General features: G+C 31.3%; 1 protein-coding gene across 2 annotated transcripts in view; it reads left to right on the forward strand.

The window, feature by feature from the left end:
• Positions 1-2,633: 2,633 nt before the first annotated feature.
• The window catches only part of LOC100162853 (frizzled-5), an 80,819-nt gene continuing 61,540 nt past the window's right edge, over positions 2,634-21,912 (forward strand). Inside the window, exons 1-2 of one of the 2 annotated variants that reach the window (XM_029490122.1) lie at positions 2,634-2,942; positions 19,340-19,394. The gene's annotated coding sequence lies outside the window, so the exon portion shown is untranslated. The remainder of the gene's footprint in view (positions 2,943-19,339; positions 19,395-21,912) is intronic. The other variant, XM_029490123.1, reaches the window with a different exon arrangement.

The following is a 21,912-nucleotide window of genomic DNA, read 5'->3' on the forward strand; positions in this document are numbered from 1 at the left end:
GAGCTGTTTACGGACATTGTAAGTTTTCAATTTTTTTAGTTTTTTTTTCTATAAATATCAATAAAGTTTTATCTATTGGGCCAAAAAGTGTAAAAACCAAATACAAGGCTCCTGATACTTTGTTACAATAGCAGTTGAAAAATATTAAAAATACATAGGCACAATTATTTTTTATAAGCATTTGAAGTTGAAATTTTGACAAAATTTATCAAATTTAAAATTGAATAATTATTTTGTAGTTAAAAATTTATAAAATGTTCAACTTTTATATCTAAGGATTGAAAATTTAAAACAAGATTCCACGTAAATATTTAATTCTGTTACCAAAAATTCTAAGAAATACATAAGCACAGTTTATTTTTATAGTCATTTTAAGTTCAAATTTGAACGAAATTACGTATTATAAAACATGGAATAACTATTTTAGTTATTTTGTTGTGATTGTATAATATTATTTGTGGGTACTTGAAACTTCTAAAGTATACTATTATATATCTATGATGTTGTTGATGTATAACGCGTTACCTAATGGATATTGTGATATGATTAATTTGGAATTTATTATTGATACCTATTATAGGTCAATTTTTTTTTTAATGCTATAGTTAAGTATACCTATAATAGGTATGTCTAATATCTAGACTAACAAACCGTCTCCGCTCAGAATCGTTTTTCTTATACAGTGATATTATATCATTGAATTCAAATTTAATACTATCCATTATACAGTGATCCACTTGTAACCTACTGTACAGCAGAGCGACATCCACTTACCCACCTTTTTTTTAACTGATATTTGTCTTCATACATTATAAAATAATCTAAAAACGAATTTAATAATACTATCTGCACATTCAAAAACACTTAAAGTATAAAATATTTAGTTGTAGGCCTAAAGCTTTAAGTATTCTGCTTATATACTGACAATATAATACATAGGTAGGTAGGCCGTAGGCGTCTACTATATATATTATATTTAAGGTGTACAACTTTAAACGGTAATAATATTTTATCATCAGCTTTTTCGTATACGATGCACATGCAATCTGTACGTAGCTAATGCATGTTTGCATTAATAATGGCTCGTCTTAAATGATAAATTCATAGAAGTATAAAGTTTTTGTTCTCCTCGTCTTTGTATTTACAATATTATGCAAGGATAATGCTTTGGGCCAGTATTATAATAATTTTTCTACACCCATCGCCCTATAATTCTGTCATTTTTCTATAAACACTTTGAATGTAAATCGTCCGTATATAATTTATTCAAGGGATACAATGGCATTTTGACTGCTGCATGGTTTATCACTTCATTGTCGTGCATTCATTACAATTAATTCCACAGCGAAGAAAAAATAATATTCACACGAATTTTCCTACGAACTCGATGTGGTACTGCACCTATAATACTACAGCCACTACATTCATAATAATGGGATATAATATTATATTCATTCGACCGTAATATTATTCGAGTATTTGGAGCAGCAGTTTAGTACTCGGCTATATAATACAGGTTGAAAAATATAATTATTAGTCTCGTATTGCACTGATGCATTACAATTTTAGGTCTCCGCAATAATAATAATAATAATAAAAATAATGGTAATAATAATAATGAACAAATAATCGGTATCGTAAAGAATACTAGTTGGATTTAATTGTGTTGTAAAACGCGTTACTATGCAAAATTTGTCCCTTTTCAATATGCTCGTTCCAAATCGTTCCGGAATCGGTCAACCGGACCGAAACAAGCTGCGCAATGTAAAACTCGTATGTGAATACATTATAGACCGGTATACAACGCGGCGGCGTTGTTTTTATTGCAATAATAAACTGCGACGAGGTGTCGGCCGATAAACCGTTTTGCACACAACACGATAGTAATAATATTATACACCCCTAATCGTTGTTTCCGTTGGTTCACGTGCATAATATCGTATAATGGGTGGTAAACGGGGTGATATACCGGAAGTGAAACGTTCAATGATAAAAAGAATTCATCGTACAGAACCGAAATGTAAGTACAATAATAATGATATTATACGTAAAATGGAAAAGAAACTTTAACATCGCAACAATACCCGCATAGGTATATAAACTTAACGCTGTAATTTCAAAATAAATGTAAAACAACAATCCACGAGAAGCGTGATCGGTGCGATTTTGAAAACAAAAAAAGCTCATACACTATGCAAGCGGGCAGCAGCATAATATACACACGCCGATTGTACACAAACACACAAACACACACACACTCGTAGTCGTCGGAAGTGGTAGTCGTAGAAGTCGGGATCTAGGATATGATATAATGGGGTATTATAATGGTAGTCGGTGGACCGGGAGTGGTGGGACCTGGGTGCAGGGTGTAGAGCACCGGGTGTGCGATATACAAAGGGTTCCGCCGCCGGCGCGGTGCACTATCGATCGACGAGGCGGCGGCAGCGGCCGAGGGGTAGCGAAAAACGCTCGGAACGTTTTTACCCCAACGACGGCGGCTATACTACTACCGCTACTATGCTACCAGTTACCACTACCATTACTACCACGCTACTACCACTACATGTATACTATACCATTACCGCTACTGCCGCGACGCTGCTGCTGCTGCTGCTGCTGCTGCCTGTGTGCCGTGCCGCTTTGCATACGCCGGAAAGCTCTCGCCGAGTACAGTCGTTGTCGTCGTCTTCGTGTCCGTCGCGAGTCATTTGAAATTTCCGATTTCGTTCCTGTATAGACACGCACGAGAAGACGTTATTTTTTCTATATATATATATATATACATATATATATTTATTTGTTAGGCAATATTATAATAAAATATCATACGGCTTGTACGATCGCCGAACATTGTCACCGATGTAAATATCGTCCATCACCGAGACGAAAATTATTCGTATCGTGCAGCATTAGCTAAGACTCCACGTAACCGTTTCATCTAGGTAAGACACGTAAATTATATTTCAATGAATATATTATATATTAAACTTAATTGTTTGTGTATTTTTTTTTTAAATATTTTTATTTTTAAGTGATTTTTTTTAAGTTACAAATTATATTTTATATTGTTTATCATTGTTTTTTTTCGAACGTCACGCGAAAAACGTAGGATCTCCTTAAACATAATATTATTAACATTATTTACATTCGGCTTATCTCATGTGAACACGCGCTGATAACGTAGTCTTTACTATTTAAACTATATAGTATTGTTGTTGTTATTTAGACGCCACGCCGGTACACCATCCGATTAAACGACAATTTTCCGCTTTGCACATTGTGCGTATATAGTTGCCACACGCTATGATATCAATTATATTGACAGCATATGCAATTAGGTATTATACACAGTTATATGATTTTCAATAACCAGTTTTAAAATAACTTTTTCTCATAAAATAAAATCAGGATCCCGCGTAACAGTGTTTTTTTATAAATATCAATTCAATGTCTAATTTTAGATACATGATTTAAATATATACACAATATAAATGGAAGTAGCACATATTTTGTGATGTGAAATTCATAATTAATCAATAACTCATAATAAACTGCAAGTAATTATTTACATTTTAACCAGATTGATCAACTTCATTAACTTCTATGTTTATGAAAACATACTTACAACGAATAATTATTCTGGCCATGGCCACCCAACCAAAACTTGAAATTCGTATATATTTAGTATTATATTCGACCCTTATTTTGTATTAATTCATCTGCAATGATTTTAAAGCGAAGAATATATAAACATACTAATCATTGCATTGAATAAATAATATAGTCTAAAGAGGATAATGTTTACATTTAGTGATTTATTAATATTGAGAAACTTTCGAGATGTCGAAAATAAAAAAAAATAACTTGTTTATGTAATTAAAATTAATAATAGAAATTACCTCATCTCAATTACGTTATATTATTGGATTTTTTAAATCTCTAGAAATTATTCAAGCTTTATGATCTTTTTTTACTCACAATAAAACATTTTCAGTCATTACTTTTCTCGCTTCTTGATTTGACAGTTAAAGGGTGAGTGTGCAAAGAAAAGGTGAGGGTAGTTATTATCAAAATGTATCTTGTGTTCCACCAAAAATTACTTTAGGGTTTTAAAGTCGCATTGTCATAGAGAAAACCCCACTCCAAAAAATGTTCCAAATAAAGCTGAGCTTTTCAAAACTGTTTCAGTCTCCACGGGATAAAATATTCTATTGATCGCTCGTTCTTCAAGTACGTATTACACAATGTATATGTACTTTTCACTAACAAACAATGTGCAATAACTTTTGATTCGTTCATCTTTAAGTTTTTGTCATCTCTGTTATTGTCAAAAGAATCCTAACAACCGTGAAAACAAATAAAACCTTTTAACTTTTGTTATATTAAATAATACATTTTCATCGTTTATATACTTTTATAGTAACTATACATTATTTAGTTAATATAATATAAACAATTATCATGACACTGAAAAAAATTTTTAATTTCTTAGCACTTATATTATAATAGCGTTATAGGTAACCATTAAAATAGTTTAAATGTTTTTAATCGAATAAACATTACCATACATTTGTGATATGTAGGTATTATTTTCTATATTATGTAGGTTCCAATTATTATATGAATAGCTTAATCAAGATGCTTTAACATTCAAGTTAAAATTATAATACTACCTAGCTATTTATGAATAAATTACACGAGTATAAAAAGACTAATTAATATTATTGTATATGACAAATAAATCTCATCGAAATAGTTTTGAAACAACGGCAAATATTGGTGAAGCTATGCTAATTTTTAGTTATATACATATATATATTTATATTTAATAACTCGTTAGGTGTAACTAAAAATCATGTAAAATTATTATTAATGACTAACCATTTTCCCATGTTTTGATTTTACCGTTAATACAAATATTTAGACATTTTATTAATGTATTAGAAATATAAAACTTAAATTTTATTAGTATGTTTGTCTTTTTTTTTAATAAAAATTTCCTGCTGTTTTGAACTTCACGGGTGGGAATCAACATTGGGTTGTATTTACTACAAAACAAAATATATCAGGTTCCTATTCTGGAAATCTCTCAGCTTGTTGTGTCAGTTCTTATTTGTATAACAACATGATCATATATTTTACTTTTTCAAAACATATAAATAAATGTAGAAACATTAATAAAACGGTGTATAGATCCTAGGTATTTCAATAAAGAATTGTACCTAGAAACCTTCGGAACGGAATATAACTAAAATTACATTCATCACTTTGAAAAATGAATTCAACTCATGATAGAAGTTTAATTAAAAGTTAAGTGATCGCTAATTCATGAAAATTTGACAAGCTTGTTAGTAAGTTCAATATTAAAATTTCAGATTCCTCTAGATTTAGCAATGTTTTTAAATACTTACTTGTTAGTGCCAGCTATAAAATATGACAATAAAAAACAATCGGGCATAACTATATAATAATGTGGTTATTATTAATAAGCTATTGAAACGATTCTTAAAAAAAGTTTTTAGGAGGTTACAATAACACAATATGATCGCATTTTTATCCAACATCGCTTAATAGATTAATAAAAATTGCTGAAAAAATATTTAAATTAAAATTTTTAATTTAATACATGACCAGAGCTAAACAATAATAACTAATGTATATCAGTTATCCTACTTATATATACTACCTATTATACTTGTGGAATTTATAAAGAAAAATAATAATACAACAAACGAGACGTCGCACATTTTTTTTTACTTCTCGTCTTTTGTCGGACATACCCCCCATCCGACTTATACACAAACAATATAGCAAACAAACAAACTGCAACAAAACATGTTTGTCCTGAAATATATATTATAATAATATGAAGTGTATATAACACGAGTGAATATCTTAACGTGTGAATAATTGCGCACGCATGTCGCATGTAGGTATATACAACCCTTTGTGTGGAAAATTTGCGATCTGCGAAAAAATGTGAGACGAAAATTATACGTCACTCAATATATGTATGTGTTTGTATACGAATTCAAAACTTTCGCGAGGATGCATAATGAGAGTATGCCGGTGGTGAGATTTTTGCCCTTAAGGTGTTTATTAATATCGCGTACAATGTAGGTATGTCATATACAACACGGTGGTGTACCCCACTAAGTATATAAGTGTGTGTGTGTGTGTGTGTGTGTGTGGGTGTGTGTGTATGCAAATACAATACAAGCGTAAAAAATAGAGGATGTTGAAAAAAAATATGTGTCGAGACAATATTACAATATACCCTGGCTGCTAAACACGCCACGAGAACGGTTCGCTACTACACACACACACAATCGTCGCACGCGTATAATAATATATATCTGGTTCGATATCGTAAATCATGGTTAAATGGAAATTTATGTGTAACGTTGGTGAGAGGGGAGTAGGCGTCCACCTCGGGACAGTGGTGGTGGCGTTAGTGGTGGAGAGGTTACGGGGAACACGTCGAGGGGTACGCGCGTAGAGGGAAGTCACGGCTGAAACCCGATCGTGATATAAGGACGCGACTGGGTATATATATAATGTGTGTGTGTGTGTGTGTGTGTGTGTGTGTGTACGTTGGAGAGGTGAAGACGACTCTGCATTACACTGGAGCAACAACGCTCTCGAACGGCTGGTGAGTCGATGTTATTAGATAGGGGCGGAGAGAGAAAATCGGAAGAAAAGTAAAACCGCTACACTGTGGATTTTTTTTTCTCTCTTTATTCCTTATAATATTATAATATTATATGATATTATTATACGCCGTTCGATCCGTATTGGTGAACAGAAGCGATTTGGTGTGCGTACATGTACGTTTTTTGAGAGACTATATACACTATAAAGTATAAAGAAGAGACGCGTATGTATATCATACGCAATAGCCACGCGGTACGATTGCAGAAAAAAACAAAACTGTATATTATTATATTGTTATATAACCCACATACACAATATATATGTATTGGGCACTATCGAATACGAATGGCGTACTATGACAAATAACCTCCGGGACCCTCCCTTAAAGTCTCGGCTTCTATGTGAATATTTTCTACGACATATATATTTGATTTGCCTACCTCTGGCTGACAATATCTCTGTGCCAGTGAACTAGCGATGCTGGCTTTGAAGAAAATGTCGAGTATACCAAACACAATAATATTATTATGGTTGAATACACAACCGAGTAGGTAACAGATTTCAGCAGGAGTCACCTGGTTGGCGAGACGTCCGTTTCCTGTGTCACGAAAGGGTCTTAGGTGACGGGACTACGGGAGTGACTATAATAATACATATAGTTCCCGGTTTTCTTCGATTTCCGTCTTCTTCGTCGTCGAATATATTAATATCATTATTAATTTTTATTAAAAATGCACGCTCGTATTTCGTTCACGAATGACGATAACATAATATTATAATATTAATTTCATTAGACGATATTATGTTGAAACCAGATCTTGAATAGCATCACACAAGAATCGAATAAACTGAACTAAGGTTATTTTTTGTAAAATTAACAAGTTTTCCTACACCCCAATAATTCTAATAAAATATATTAGATTTCGTCATTGTATGCTAGATTGTCCAATAAATATTAGGAAATGTTAGTGCTAAAAATGTTAACTCATTCAATTAATATTTAAATAAGAAATTTTAATTTCTTAATTTTAATTTTTACTATTTTTTTCTGTTCTTTTAACTACAAATTGTTGGGGGTTGATATTAATTTATCTTATCATATATTTATAGGAACTTCGGAGCAAAATTAATTTCCAAAATACAATCTAAGTTTATCAAAATATGAAAAAAGAATCAAAGCAAGTTGATTCAAATAAAATATAAGTATGCACATAAAACACAAAAAAAAAACCATAAAATCAATTAACGACGCGTTAATAACTCTTTTAATAACGTCGTAAGTTTGTTTTTATCAGTATGTTGTTATTATTTATATAATAAGTCCACGGCAGTTTAATATTATATTAATATGTGTGTGTCTCGACTATCATTAGTGACGGACGCTTAACCTAATATCATATAATATAATATCATACCTATATAAAAAAAAAATACTATTTTACAAAAAAAAAAAAAATTATGATCATTGTATAATTAATTTGGTGGTTTGGATGATAAATCGTTCAGGATTTGGAAAAATCACACACCGCTGCTATCCGTTTGCGTTGTCACGCACACACATATTTTTTACGACAATATTATAATATTATAACTCTGTATTGCATAATACATACCATACACATTATACTCGAATATATTATTATTTATACTGATGTGTGTGCGTTTGTATACGAGCGAGTTAAGTGGTTTCCCATGTCGAACGTTATTATAATATAAGTTTATACTAATTTTTATAATATTAAATTATACCTGCATGATAACACGTGTATTTAATTTTCGCGGAGTATTATGCGTACTTTATGTTGTGTACATCGATCCGCGCACATCCATTATTATTAATATTATTAAAAAGATTCAAAATAAATAATACTATCTACATGAATCGCAATTTGAGCACCAACTTGACTCCCTCCCCCCTGCCACCAGATATGTTAACAACAAATGAAATCTTTTTTACAATTTTATAAAATATAGGTATAACATAATAATATATTAATAAGAATTTGTTTTGTCAACTTATCACTATACAATCAAACCAACTATCTATAACCACAGCTGGTGTAAATTTAATACACTAACAAACATTATTGTGGTTATCTGTCAACTATTTATATTTTTCATCGATAATGTATTAGATCTATTAATATATTATACTATTTTAATCCAAAAAACATGGTATTATTCATGATCCACATATATAATTCTTTTTGATTTTAGATCTATCCCCTAATCGTTTCAAGTTTTGTATTTAAATTAATTATATTCTGGATATGACAACCCCATACAACCGCATTCATCATAAGTACTTGAGTGTCTGACTGACTGACTAATAACGACAATTGAAAATGTAGGTAGGTAACTTAAAAATCTTATCACATTTAAAAAAATTGTAAAAGGTAAGCTGAAGGGTTTAGGTGGGAAGGGCCTGAGTTGTTTGACATTACTTGTTCAGCACAAAGAAAAATTTCAATTACTCATCAATTCGATAATAACCGATACATTCAACGGCTTAAGCTGATATCATCAGCCTAAACGCTTTCATCGTTAAATTTTCATGTATTTGACATTTTTGAACTTTGAGATAATATAGATGGCAGACAGCTGAGGTGGGTACCTATAACCTATTATAAGACATTCGATTTTAGCAATATACTTGCGTTAATATATTTAAAATTAATACGAGTGAAGTATAATGCATTAGTGCATATTAAGTAGGTACGCCACGATTTCGGGAGGATCCACTTCAGCTACTCCTCTTATATAGTGTTTATTCTTTAAAGGCGTATACAAATAAAAATATATTTAAAATAACCTAATAAACATTGATTAAAAAAAACCTCAATTGTAACTTGTAAGATAACTGTATATGTATACTATAATTTTTGCATAAATCGATCAACATAATGATTATAGCATATAGGTACTTGCTGGATGCATTCTGATTTCTGGCGGTATGCAATATAATACATTATAATATATTATTAATTATATTATGATATCGGTTTCATATAATAAGTAATAACAATAATCACATCAGAATTTCGAACTCTCGCTGTAGGATACGAAAAACAATTAATACGGGTTTTCAACAGCCCAAAACAATTTTAATATTATTAGGTACCTATATTACTATCAACCGACAACCGCACTACCGCAGTAGTAATATATTATGATTTATGAATGATTGTTATACGACGGGTGCCGGGCTGTAGGTTCTTCGGCGCTGTATAATATGTATATGTATAGTCTTTTCTAGAAAATAAATAATATTGTAATATCATCGTAGTCGTATTTTTACATTATAATAATAATATATTCGAAAATTATTTGGGTGACAGGCAAAAATCGTAGGCATCTCTCCCCGACGTCGTGACGCGTTATATTTTATGTATATACAACAATGTATAAATAATATTGTAAAAACAACGTTAATATTCAAAAGGTCTGTGGGCAGACATTATTATCATTTTGTCCTTTCTTTTGATACGAATGTGTCTATATGTACTATACACGAGTCCCGGGGTCGTCTCCGAATGACGGGCGGCAACCAGTTCGGTCTTAAAAAATTCATATCTTGAAAGATGTGCTCCAGCAGTTATGTAATAATGTCTTCGCCGTCGACGTAAATCACAAGCGATTAAAAAAAAAAATCGCGTTCAAACAACGATTATTATTATTATAACATTCGCTCGCGCAGTCATGAAAGCCACAACGCATAAAATGTTTAATTTATACTATAAAACAAATCTTTGTATAGTAATATGTTTGGTATATACGTGGTACGATATCATTGCTTTTATTATATACATTGACATATATTATGTATAAATACACGAGAAGAGATCGCGCCTCATTAGAATACTGTTCGTCGCCTGCGACGAATGTAATAATAATAACAGCACTAGTATAATATATAGTAACCATTACGTTTTATCTTTCATAATCATTTTATCTCCCATTTTATTTATTTTTCCACCGTCACATTTAGATAGGATGTAGGCGAGACAAAACACAAGATTTACAATTAATATCGTTTCGATCTTTACTATAATATTATTCAATACAATAATAAATAACAACACTTATACTACTACTACTTATAATAATAACAATATCATGGTGCCTTTTGAATGTTTAATTTGTGCTACTCATATATCATAATATTATACGAATGTTCTGCATTTTAGAAACTTCAGTGCACAATTTATTAATGTTTATCAGTGTTTTTTCCTCTCTATATGGTCTCATCGTAGAAACATATAACAGCAGCTTCAGGGTAGGTACTACACATGCAACTTAAAAATATGTGTCACTTTCTACAATATAAGTATATAAGACAAGAAAAAAATTGTAAAAAATATATTTAGTAACCTAGGAATTGAGTGTAGTTGCTGCTGGGTAGCTGCTCCCCTCACGCTGTCACAGTCATGGTAAATTCCGCTCATATATTATGCCCATTGTAAATAATACTACAGATTGTATATCTTCTAATAAATGTTAAAAAAAAAGTATATCTAAGTATATTACTATTATAGTCTTATATTGTTTTCAAATTTTAGTTCGGGGTAGTATAATAGTCACTATTGACTAGTGACGTCTCCGACCCGTTGATTTGTGATATTGCCGAGGATAAGTCCACGATGAAAAACACACTAACGGAAATCAATATAATATTGATACATGTCAGTTATTATATTGTATCATGGTATCGTAATATTATTGTGTTTTAAACTCATCATCCGACTATGTATCGTTTTTAGATAAAATATATTATACGCGATGACGTTATGAGAATAATATGAAGTATGGAAATATTACGCGTGTTGATGCATCGTGGAGTGTGCGGGAGCGTTTGTTTGTTAATAAAACACGCAAGTATGGTTCACTAAACACGGTGAGTAAAAAAAAAATTGCGAGTAAATCGCTCGGAAACGTCAATCGTAGTTGTGTGTATACACTATAAACATTCCTACAAATATATATAAATTATACCTATATAATACGACAGCGTGTGGATGTTTAATATGTCACCGCGACTTCGCAAAAGTGCGGTTGATAGGCAGTGACATTTCTTTCGTCGGTGCCACGTACGCTTCTTTTTTTCTCGTTTTACCACGGCAACTTTAATCCACCTGTTGTGCCCAAAAAAACAGCCAAAATCATAAAGTAAAAGGTAACTAATCATAAAAATAAATTAATTCGATGCAACTATGTCCATATCCGCGCTTGTTATTATGGTATATTATATGGGTAAGCGAGTGACTAAACTTTTTTACTCCTACGCACAATTTTTTTGTAATATATACTACGATTCTGTTTAAAAATAAACTCAAGAAAAAAAACTGTCCTATTTGTGGAAATACTCGCAATGTAAAAACAATAATAATTTACTGAACACACTGAGACGCTCGAGCAGACGATCGAAAACCCAAAGAGATCTCTCGACGAATTTCGTATTTTACTTTTTTTCCATCTATCGTCGTGCAAAAAAGTTGTGGCTGAGAGACGAAAGAGATACTCAATACAAAGTACCATCGGCCTTGATCGTTTGCGCGTAATAGGTACGAACATATTGGACCAGCGAAAACTCATTTTTAACCGACATAAGAAGACGACGTATACGCTCAGACATATTATCATACATAATACATCATACATCATACATAGTGTGTAGAGTGATGTCCGTTTCTTGTCGTCATAAACTCAAAAGTTCCAATATAATTTACCACCGACGCAAGTCATTGAGTTGACCCTGGAGATCGATTACCGATGGAAACTCATATCCGTCCTGTACCATAATGTTATAGAAAAGTTAAAGTTAACAAACTCACGAGCGCACGAATTGGCCACCCGTCGAAGAATTCTGTAGCGGTTCAAAATTGTTTTCATACAATTATAATATTATACTGCAGCCAGGTGCCTAAGCTATGGACTGATATCATAAGCATCTCCAAGGTCGTCGTCGATGTATTTCTTGTAGTTTCACTTCATCTCCACATGTGTTATATGTAATATAGTACCAATAATAATATGTATAATTTTACATATAGATCACATATGTTTCAAAACTACTGAAATTCACTTTGTTAAGTAGGTATATACATACAAAACATTCATATTATTATAGTTTTTCCTAATTAACATAATATATTAGCCATCAGGTATCTGGTGTACTTTCGCTGAAGCTTTACATTTAAATACTAAAAAAGCGGTACTAAAACGAATACTTCTTAGAGCGTAGGTACTATTTTAATATATACGCTTTCGTTACTATATTGATTCAATGACAAAGATGTGTATAGTTTCGGACTCAATACCAAACGAATCGCATCGAAAAACAGATAAAACTAAAGTATGCTCACCGTTATTTGTGTTTTAAAAATAAACAACGCGCGCAAAACCAGCTAATGGTACACATCAAAAAGCGATTACGGGACACATTCGTACAATTTAGCATTGGTCGGTTGTATGGAAAGGTTCATTAGGGGCGATAAAAGTTCCGAGTCATCAAAAAGCACAGTGGCCAAATCGACGAAATTAGTAGGTTCATTAAAGGGAACCACAGCAAGTACAAGTGCTTGTACCTACTTACTGCTCCTGTTCGAGATAGCTGAATTCCTTGTATGGTATATTGAAGGAGTGGTCCAGATACGTTTTCTCTAATGATTTTAGCGTAAATATAATATTACGTGTACGAAATTTTTCCGTCTTTAAAATTGTCTCTTTCTGTGGAATCATTTTTTACATAAACTGGAGTCGTATTAAACATAATAGAATATTATACTACATAATGATTCACCAAGCTCATATATTTAATTTAATCTAAATCTAATTTTTGGAACTTTTAAACATACCATAGGACCATACTTCCAAATCCTTACATTTTTTATTCAATTTATAAAATGAGTTGTAGCCGTACAATTTTTTTTTAAATGAGAACCACCCTTTATACTGTAACACGATGCTCTTAAAATAGTAAAAATAATCTAAGTATTCAATAGTATTATGATATTTCAGTCAACTTGAAAATTCCAAAATCAGAATTTATTTGAATAAATTATAAAAGTGGGGTTGAGCATGCTAGGGGAATTACCCAGCTTATACATTATATTATATTGCAAGCTCAGAATAATATAACAGAAACTGTTTTTAACGGCATTTAATATATAACACAATACTTCATAGCGGCGAAAGAATTACCACCATGGAATGTTAAATCGAATTCCAGAGATACATCAAAATATGACATATTATAATCAACGATATTGTGTGTGTGTTTGTGTGTGTGCCTCAGATGAGGATAAAAGGTTGTGAGGACGTGACGTGGTTTCCGAATCATCACGCTTATAGTCAAAGACAAAGGCCAAGCGGTCTTCGCACGCAGTTAATAATAATAATACACACTTATTATACTAATATTATATAATGCAAAATATATTATTGTTTTTTGATTGTTAATACGTTTAAATAAAAATATTGTACTTTGAGAATTTGTTTAGTTCTTACAATTGGACAAGGCGACCTAAGCGTTGGTTTAAGAGGACTTTAACGCTACACGTGTCCGTCCAGACATTAATTGTTGTTTCCGTCTTACAATGAGTAACATAGCAAATTTTACGCTCAGCTGATCACGTTTGGCTCCGTTAGTTTAAAAATTAGAGTAAATTGATCTCTTATAACATTTAAAGGTAAGATTATTATATAGACAACCTCATAAGCTGCTTATTATATTTTTATTTTAAAGCGAGTTATGAGTATTTTAAGATGCACAAATAATTAACAATTTTAAAATACTCATAACACGTTTTAAAATTAAAATAGAATAAGAAGCATATGAGATACCCTAGATAATAATCTTACCTTTAATTGTATTGTTATAAGAGGACAGATGTAAATGCACTCTAATTTTTATGCTAACGGAGCTAAACGTGATCTGATGAGCGTACATTTTACTATGTAATTCATTTGTAAGACGGACACAAGTACACAACAAATGTCTGTGTAGCATTCTCTTAAGTAGTGTATACTTAACATAATAAATATAAAATGTACTCTGATTAATGATTATATAAATCTAGCGAAAATTACAAATTCTAAACATTCACCGATCCAAGTTTGATTAGGCGATGAGTCGTGTAAGACGTTTACTTCTAAAATAATAATAATTCTTACAACGGTTTTGCACAAAAATTTATTTTCTTCAACAGACGAGAGGACGTTCTGTGATTATACGTATATTACAATAATATTATGCAGATATTACAACGTCAGACTGCTGCACATTTTTTCCAGTGTATACACGGCGAAACAGTAGCGTATTTACGAGGGGGATTCAAGGGTGTCAATCCCCTTTGAATTGGATCAATCCCCCCTATTGGTTGTATATAATATGTAAAAGTTTTCATACTCCTAACTTAAGGCCCCTAACTTTAAAGACACTGGATAAAATTATATTTCCCCCCCCCCCCCGCCCCCAAGACATAAACCTAAATACGCCACTGGGGTGAAACATTATAAGTTTAAACGTGAATCAGCGATTATCCGAGTGAATTTTAAATGGCGAGTAAGGACTAAAGACTGTTACAGTATATTATACCATATACATTATACATATAGGTCTCATGTGCCATCACGCTACGACTCCGATCGTCTAAACGTAAAATATTGATAAACGGGGGTAAGCACTCGAAAACGTATAAAATGTATGCGCGCTACAACATGATAAAAAATATCGTGTGAAATATATGGGCTAAAAGCATGCAATAAAAATGACAAGGCATGTAATACTATTATATTATAATATATATGCACTATTAGATCGATTAGATCGACTGACGCGAGTTAACCGAAGAAGTCGGAATGTCTACATAAAAATATGTTTTCGTGAATAGTAAAAAGGTACAAGTGCTTATAATAAAAAAAAAACATTTGGTATTGTGACTATATGGTGGTCATTGAAAACTATAATAGTATATCGCCGTATATTATAATATAAGAATTCAAATGGAAAAAAGTGGCGTGTGATATAGTTTAAATGCATTAGGTATGACCATAGACTTATAATATATAGACCGCGCATCAGTGAAATATATTTAAGCCAACATATGTGCGAGAGAGACAGACTCTGACATTACTTTTTCTAGGAGATTATAAGCAATTTTATAATAATTATATATATTTATAATCTCAAGGAATAATGTACAAATTGTCTATACACTCCTTGAAATTGTAATGTCAAAGTCTGTCTCTCTCACTGAACAATAACAGTTCAGTGGTCTCTCTCGCACATATGTTGGCTTAAAGTGTTACATACAAAACGAGCGTAATGCGCGGTCTATATATTATAAGTCTATGGGTATAACCTGCAATAATGATCTGATAAGAAAATTAAAAACATACCATATAGACTACATGGACCTCCTATTAATTTTAAAAATGTCATGGGCCTTAGGTAACAATGGAATTTTCTTAACAATAAAATTATATAATAATAGGCAAAAAAAAGGCTATTGATAATACTATTATATATAACATTTATCTAATGTATATATACACGCGAAGCTTAAAAAATTATTGCGGTCATCAATTAAAGACATAGTGGTCTCGGGTTGAGACTCTGTTATAAAATTATAAAACATGAACACAATTTTAAAAAATCACAATGCTTTAACTTCTATTTTATTTTATTAAGTTTTATACCGAGAAATTGTAACACTTAATTTAGTCCCGTTTTCGAAAAGCATTGGTAAACTTTGAAAACATAAAATAATTGCATGTGCGTGCCAGAAATGTTTAATAACTATGAACTTCCCGTTGAATATATACCGACGTAAATTATTTAATTAAATTTGTTAGAACGACAAACGCAAGGATTATAGAATGTAAAACGAACGCACTTATAGGCTATTTCGTAGAATTATGACATTTAAATTGATTATTTTAAGTACTTCGCATCAGTTTCATCTTAATAGTATTTCACGTGTTGAGTGAAATTTAATTTTCCTCGCCATAACTGTAGATTCAATAATGTATACGGTTATAAGACTAATCTACAAAATAATGCCCGGTCATGTATCTATAATATAGGATAATTGAAAATCACGTATAGGCAATAAGCACATAATTGCTATATCCAACATTTTGTGGTAAAGAGTCTTACTGCATGTCAATGTCACCAACATTATATTTTGGGGTTGAAATTTCCATATTTTACATTCAAATTTAAAGTTCCTATAGTCTAATTATTATTAAAAATGTAATCAACTATATTGCATTAATTTAATATAATATTATTACCTATATTATTTTGAGAATTTCATAATACAACCAATAATTCATATGACGTATTACGTCACCCTATTTACGGTGGAAAATTATTGGATCTCATGCAATTCATTTTTTTACACAAACGCTCAACGGTCTTATACATCATGTCAAATCGGTTCCATAATGCATTACGAGAGATAGACGAAATGAGTGAAATTCGTACGTGAGACGTCACAAAGATGTAACATAAATTCCATTGCCTATATAATATGCAAATTATGAAATAATTTGGTTGACGACCAATAATCATAACAGGCACGACCATGCAGTGCCCGTGCGTAACGCTGGTGGTTGCTACCAATTTAATAATAATAATAATAATAATAATGGCGACAATAAATAATTCTCGAAAAAACCGGCAAAGTACCTGCCTATATCGTACCTATATAGTATTATATTTCAATAATAATAGAATAAGGCCCTAAAAAAAAAATTCGGGGAGAGGTTATAATCGATAAATCACGAGAAAAGTCATCTGCGCACCCCCCGCAGTACGCCGAACATTTCCGCGTGAGTGTGTGTGTTTACTTAGGATTTCGTACCCATTGTCACGGCGCCACTACCGTATTACTATACACCCACCTTTATACGAATCGCGTGAAATGGTCGGCGCGACGGGACATACACGTCATACGCGACGAATAATAATATTATACTGTATCGAGGAACAATCGATTTCTATACACACTGCACATCGCACCGTATATAATATTATAATATACCTACATCATTGTAGGCAGGTACTTGCTTCGAGAGACCGTTTGCTACAGCTCCGGCGTGCAAGGAGATAATATTATTCAGGCGACCTCCCATTTCGAAAACGCGAAACGTTTCCTGGAGAAGTCCATAATATTATACCTAAAATTGTATAGAGTGTGTGTTATTCTTATACCTACATTCATTGTAAATCGCGTTATTTCAGATTATTTTTAAAGGCCAGTTCTTACAACAACAACAGTAAAATCAAAGTTGGTAATTGGAAATCCGATAATAATAAATTCATCGTTTCAAATATACTGCGAATTGTAGAATTTTCACAGTTTTTAATTGTAACGTATAGGTATGTAAATATATTTTGTACTAAATTTTTTTTTTGAGAGCTACTGAATTCCCGGTTAATGGACATTATTTCTTTTATAATGAGGTATTATATGATTACCGCGTGAACTATTTTATGGCATTAATATTTTTCACGTCACGATCGCCGTGTTATAATTTATAGTTTATAATAATAATATAATATAATAAATGATATTATATCATTACTACCTATATATTATAATAAGACGTATTACGCACACGCGCAAGTATTGCGAGGAGAGGAAAAAAATACGTCAGAGTTATGTAAGACGACTGCAGCACGTCCCGGAGAAGACAGTGAGTATATACGATACTACCGGTGTACCTGGTATAACCTACCTATAACCAAAAGAGGATACCACGGAGGAGAAGGAAAAAAGAAACAAACACGACAAACCTATGGTGTATGCAAATGATTTCGTCGTCGCGTGAACACGATCGCTATGTCATACACGATACACACATGGAACACATAATATTCTTTAGAGTCTAGACATTATACATATATTATAATATTGTACAACGTACACCAATCATTCCCACGCGCAAACGCACGTCGTTGACCAGACGGTGGTATAATAATAATAATATCATTATTACATCAAAAACGAGACTACGCGAAAAAAAAATGATAAATTGTGTAAAAAAATAGAATGAAATACGCTGCGATCGATCGCGCGACGGTCCTGTTATGCAGAAATCGGCTGTTTCGCTGGTTAGGTGTCACACATATATATAATATAAGTAAATTTTTCTAAATATGAAAACGAGTCGTTCTAAACGACGTGTTATCTATGCATACATAACAATATATGAATTACGCGAGCCTCAGCACTGTACGTACTATATTATATATTATTATACTATAAAGCGTATTAATCGGTCTTAAAACTAATTTGTCTATCGATAACATATTATAATATTTTTGTCGGTCGTATTAGTCGTAACAGTCGCGGGAAATGGTTTTTTCATCTTCGACGGGTCGGTTAGATCTATTTATTATCTTGTCAGTTTACGTGTTTGCCACTAAACCGTTTTTTGTTATTATAATATTATAATACTATGGTAGTACTGTATTTTACTTTTCCATTATACTAACAAGATATTCCGTCTCGGTTCACCATCGTGTATACTATTATGTTACTTGATTCTTTTGTATATAATACATGTACAGTATACAAAATATAATTATATGGTTTATTATTATTATTTTTATTAAGCCTATGGACGTCAGTGTATTATATGCCAATAAATTATTGTTATATTATTATGTTTTCAGAAACGGAAATACGTCACTATATCAACCAAACACTATAGTGAATAACTTTTAAAAGGTAAGAAAACATTTAAATCATCACAGTATTATTATTGATATGAGTGACATTTGAAGATATAATTATAGTTATTACATTATAATAATTAATAGGGCTTAACTTTATTAGTACACTTTATAATATTATACAATAACACGGATTCATATTTTTCAAAATTACCGAACAGAGTACGATCATTTTGTAAAACTTTGTTTATCTATAGAAACATATATTATATTAAAATGTATGACATGATGATGATAAGTGAAATATAAATTACGAAAGTGAATAATACAACAATAAAATAAACAATAGTATTGTGGAAGAACAGATCAGTGACCCTTTTTGTTTTGTTCATGTTTTTCATACATTTCAATATGCTTGCAGTATACCTATACTACCAAATCGTCGTTTTTGTCATCGTTTAGAAGAGGGTTGTTCAGGAATATATAATAATATTTATTTATGTGTAATCTCAGGAGAGGATTAAAAAAGTTTCTATCAATTTCTACGGATGAATTGTAAAGATTTCGACTTTGCATTTGTGTATAATAGAAACAGATATATTATTATTGTGGGTATGCATTCATAGTTTTTTCAGGAAATATTGTTTTATTACAAAGAAAATATTATAATAAATGCTGCAGAAAAACACTTACGGTATAGATATCTTTTCAGGAATTGTCATTGTATATATTATAATACTGCTCCACGAGTACCAGTTTATTGATTTTGTAAACAATGAATCTAAAAGAATAAAAGTAAGGTAAACATCAGAACAATACAATGATGGCAGTAGGTATAATAATATAACATAATATTTAAATATTAAACAATTAAAAAAAATTGTTCAATAAAAATTTCCAATGACCTGCGCCGGGATTTGTTTGTTTGGTGTAATTCATTGGGTGCACTTGTTTTCGCCCAAATGACCTTTTGTGCACAAACTCAAAAAAGAGTGATTTGGTTTGCGCCCAAAAAAATATTATTCATAGTAAACAAAAAAAATTTTGGTTAAAAATGTCATTTAGGCGAAAACCAAAGGATCGATTTTGAGCGAAAACACGTAGGTACGGCAAATTTATTATCGCGAGCAGGAAGTTTTCACACTGTAAGGCCACCAGACTGTGGTTATTAATTGATTAATTGTTATTACAAAAAAAAAAAATACTATAATATAGTATACTGTATAAATAAATACGTGTAGAATATTAAAAGCATAATAATATAATTGCCGATTTCGGGGCGATAAGACTGTGAAACAACAAAGCTACAAACGATCGCTAACGGTATAATATTATTATATTAGGTATTATACAAACATAAAATGTGTGCGTCCGTCGAAACGAAATGCGTGTAAACGTTTTATTGGTTATGCATTTTTCTACTCACCAAACAATATTTTTACTTCGCGCTAAACTCGTTAATGGAGTAATGGATGTGAGTACATGTTTTGAATATAATATTATAATCATTATTATTTAATAAGAATATGAAGTGCATCGTTTACGTATTACGCGGTACCTATAAACAGTTATAATTTACGACGCTGATAATGACGATTTGAATTATCGATTGCATACAAATCGAACAACACTTTTGGTTAAAATAATTATTAGAAAAACAACACGACAATTCTATTTTAAATATCTAAGGAAGAACCTGATGGTATAGCAAATTCTAACACTTATGTAGCTGAAAATGCTTGGCGAAATACGTTAAACGTAAACACGAAAACACTATAAAGCATATGCCGTATATTTGTCCAATTGTTCACCCAAATCCTAAGTTATGGATTCGTATTGAATTTTGTAATTTACATATAATTTTCAAAGAAACGCGTCCATGTTTTGTGTGCGGTGATATCACATTATCAAAATATTAATCTATATCCGTTTTATAATAATTAATCCGTTTTATATCTATACATATATATTTATTTAGCAGCTGGAATCGATCAAATATCAGAAAATTACATTGTATGGCGCTTTTAACAATAAACATGTGAAATAGATATATACCTACTCGGGGTTTAGGCATTTTTACGTTCAAAATCGAAATATCTAAAAAGCCATACACATGTAAAACTTCCACTTCCTTTAATACTTCATATTAAATATTGGCATTTGGTAGCATTCACGTATCACTTTAGCTTTTACAAAACAACCATACCAGTTAATATATTTTTGGTAATACAGAGTAATAAACAATATTGACATTTAGGTACAGAATAAACATTTCAATTATTCGATTTGAAGTTTTTAAGGTGTAACTGTATAGCTAATAATATATCTGTGGACCTATATATTACGTAACACTTTACACGCAGAAGCATATAGACGAAATTAAAGATCAATAGCTTAAAAAAGAAGCAAAAAATCAATTTTTCGCAAAACTATTAATTATTTGAATATTATGCTGGGTTCTCTCTAGGTGTGCGATTTATAATTATTATAATGTACTATTCGTATGGCATGAGTGATGATGATCAATTAAATATAGCACGAAGTGCAGATACAGTATGCGTAAATATAATATA

Source organism: Acyrthosiphon pisum, chromosome A2 (genome assembly GCF_005508785.2).
Source record: "Acyrthosiphon pisum isolate AL4f chromosome A2, pea_aphid_22Mar2018_4r6ur, whole genome shotgun sequence".
Lineage (NCBI taxonomy): Eukaryota > Metazoa > Arthropoda > Insecta > Hemiptera > Aphididae > Acyrthosiphon > Acyrthosiphon pisum.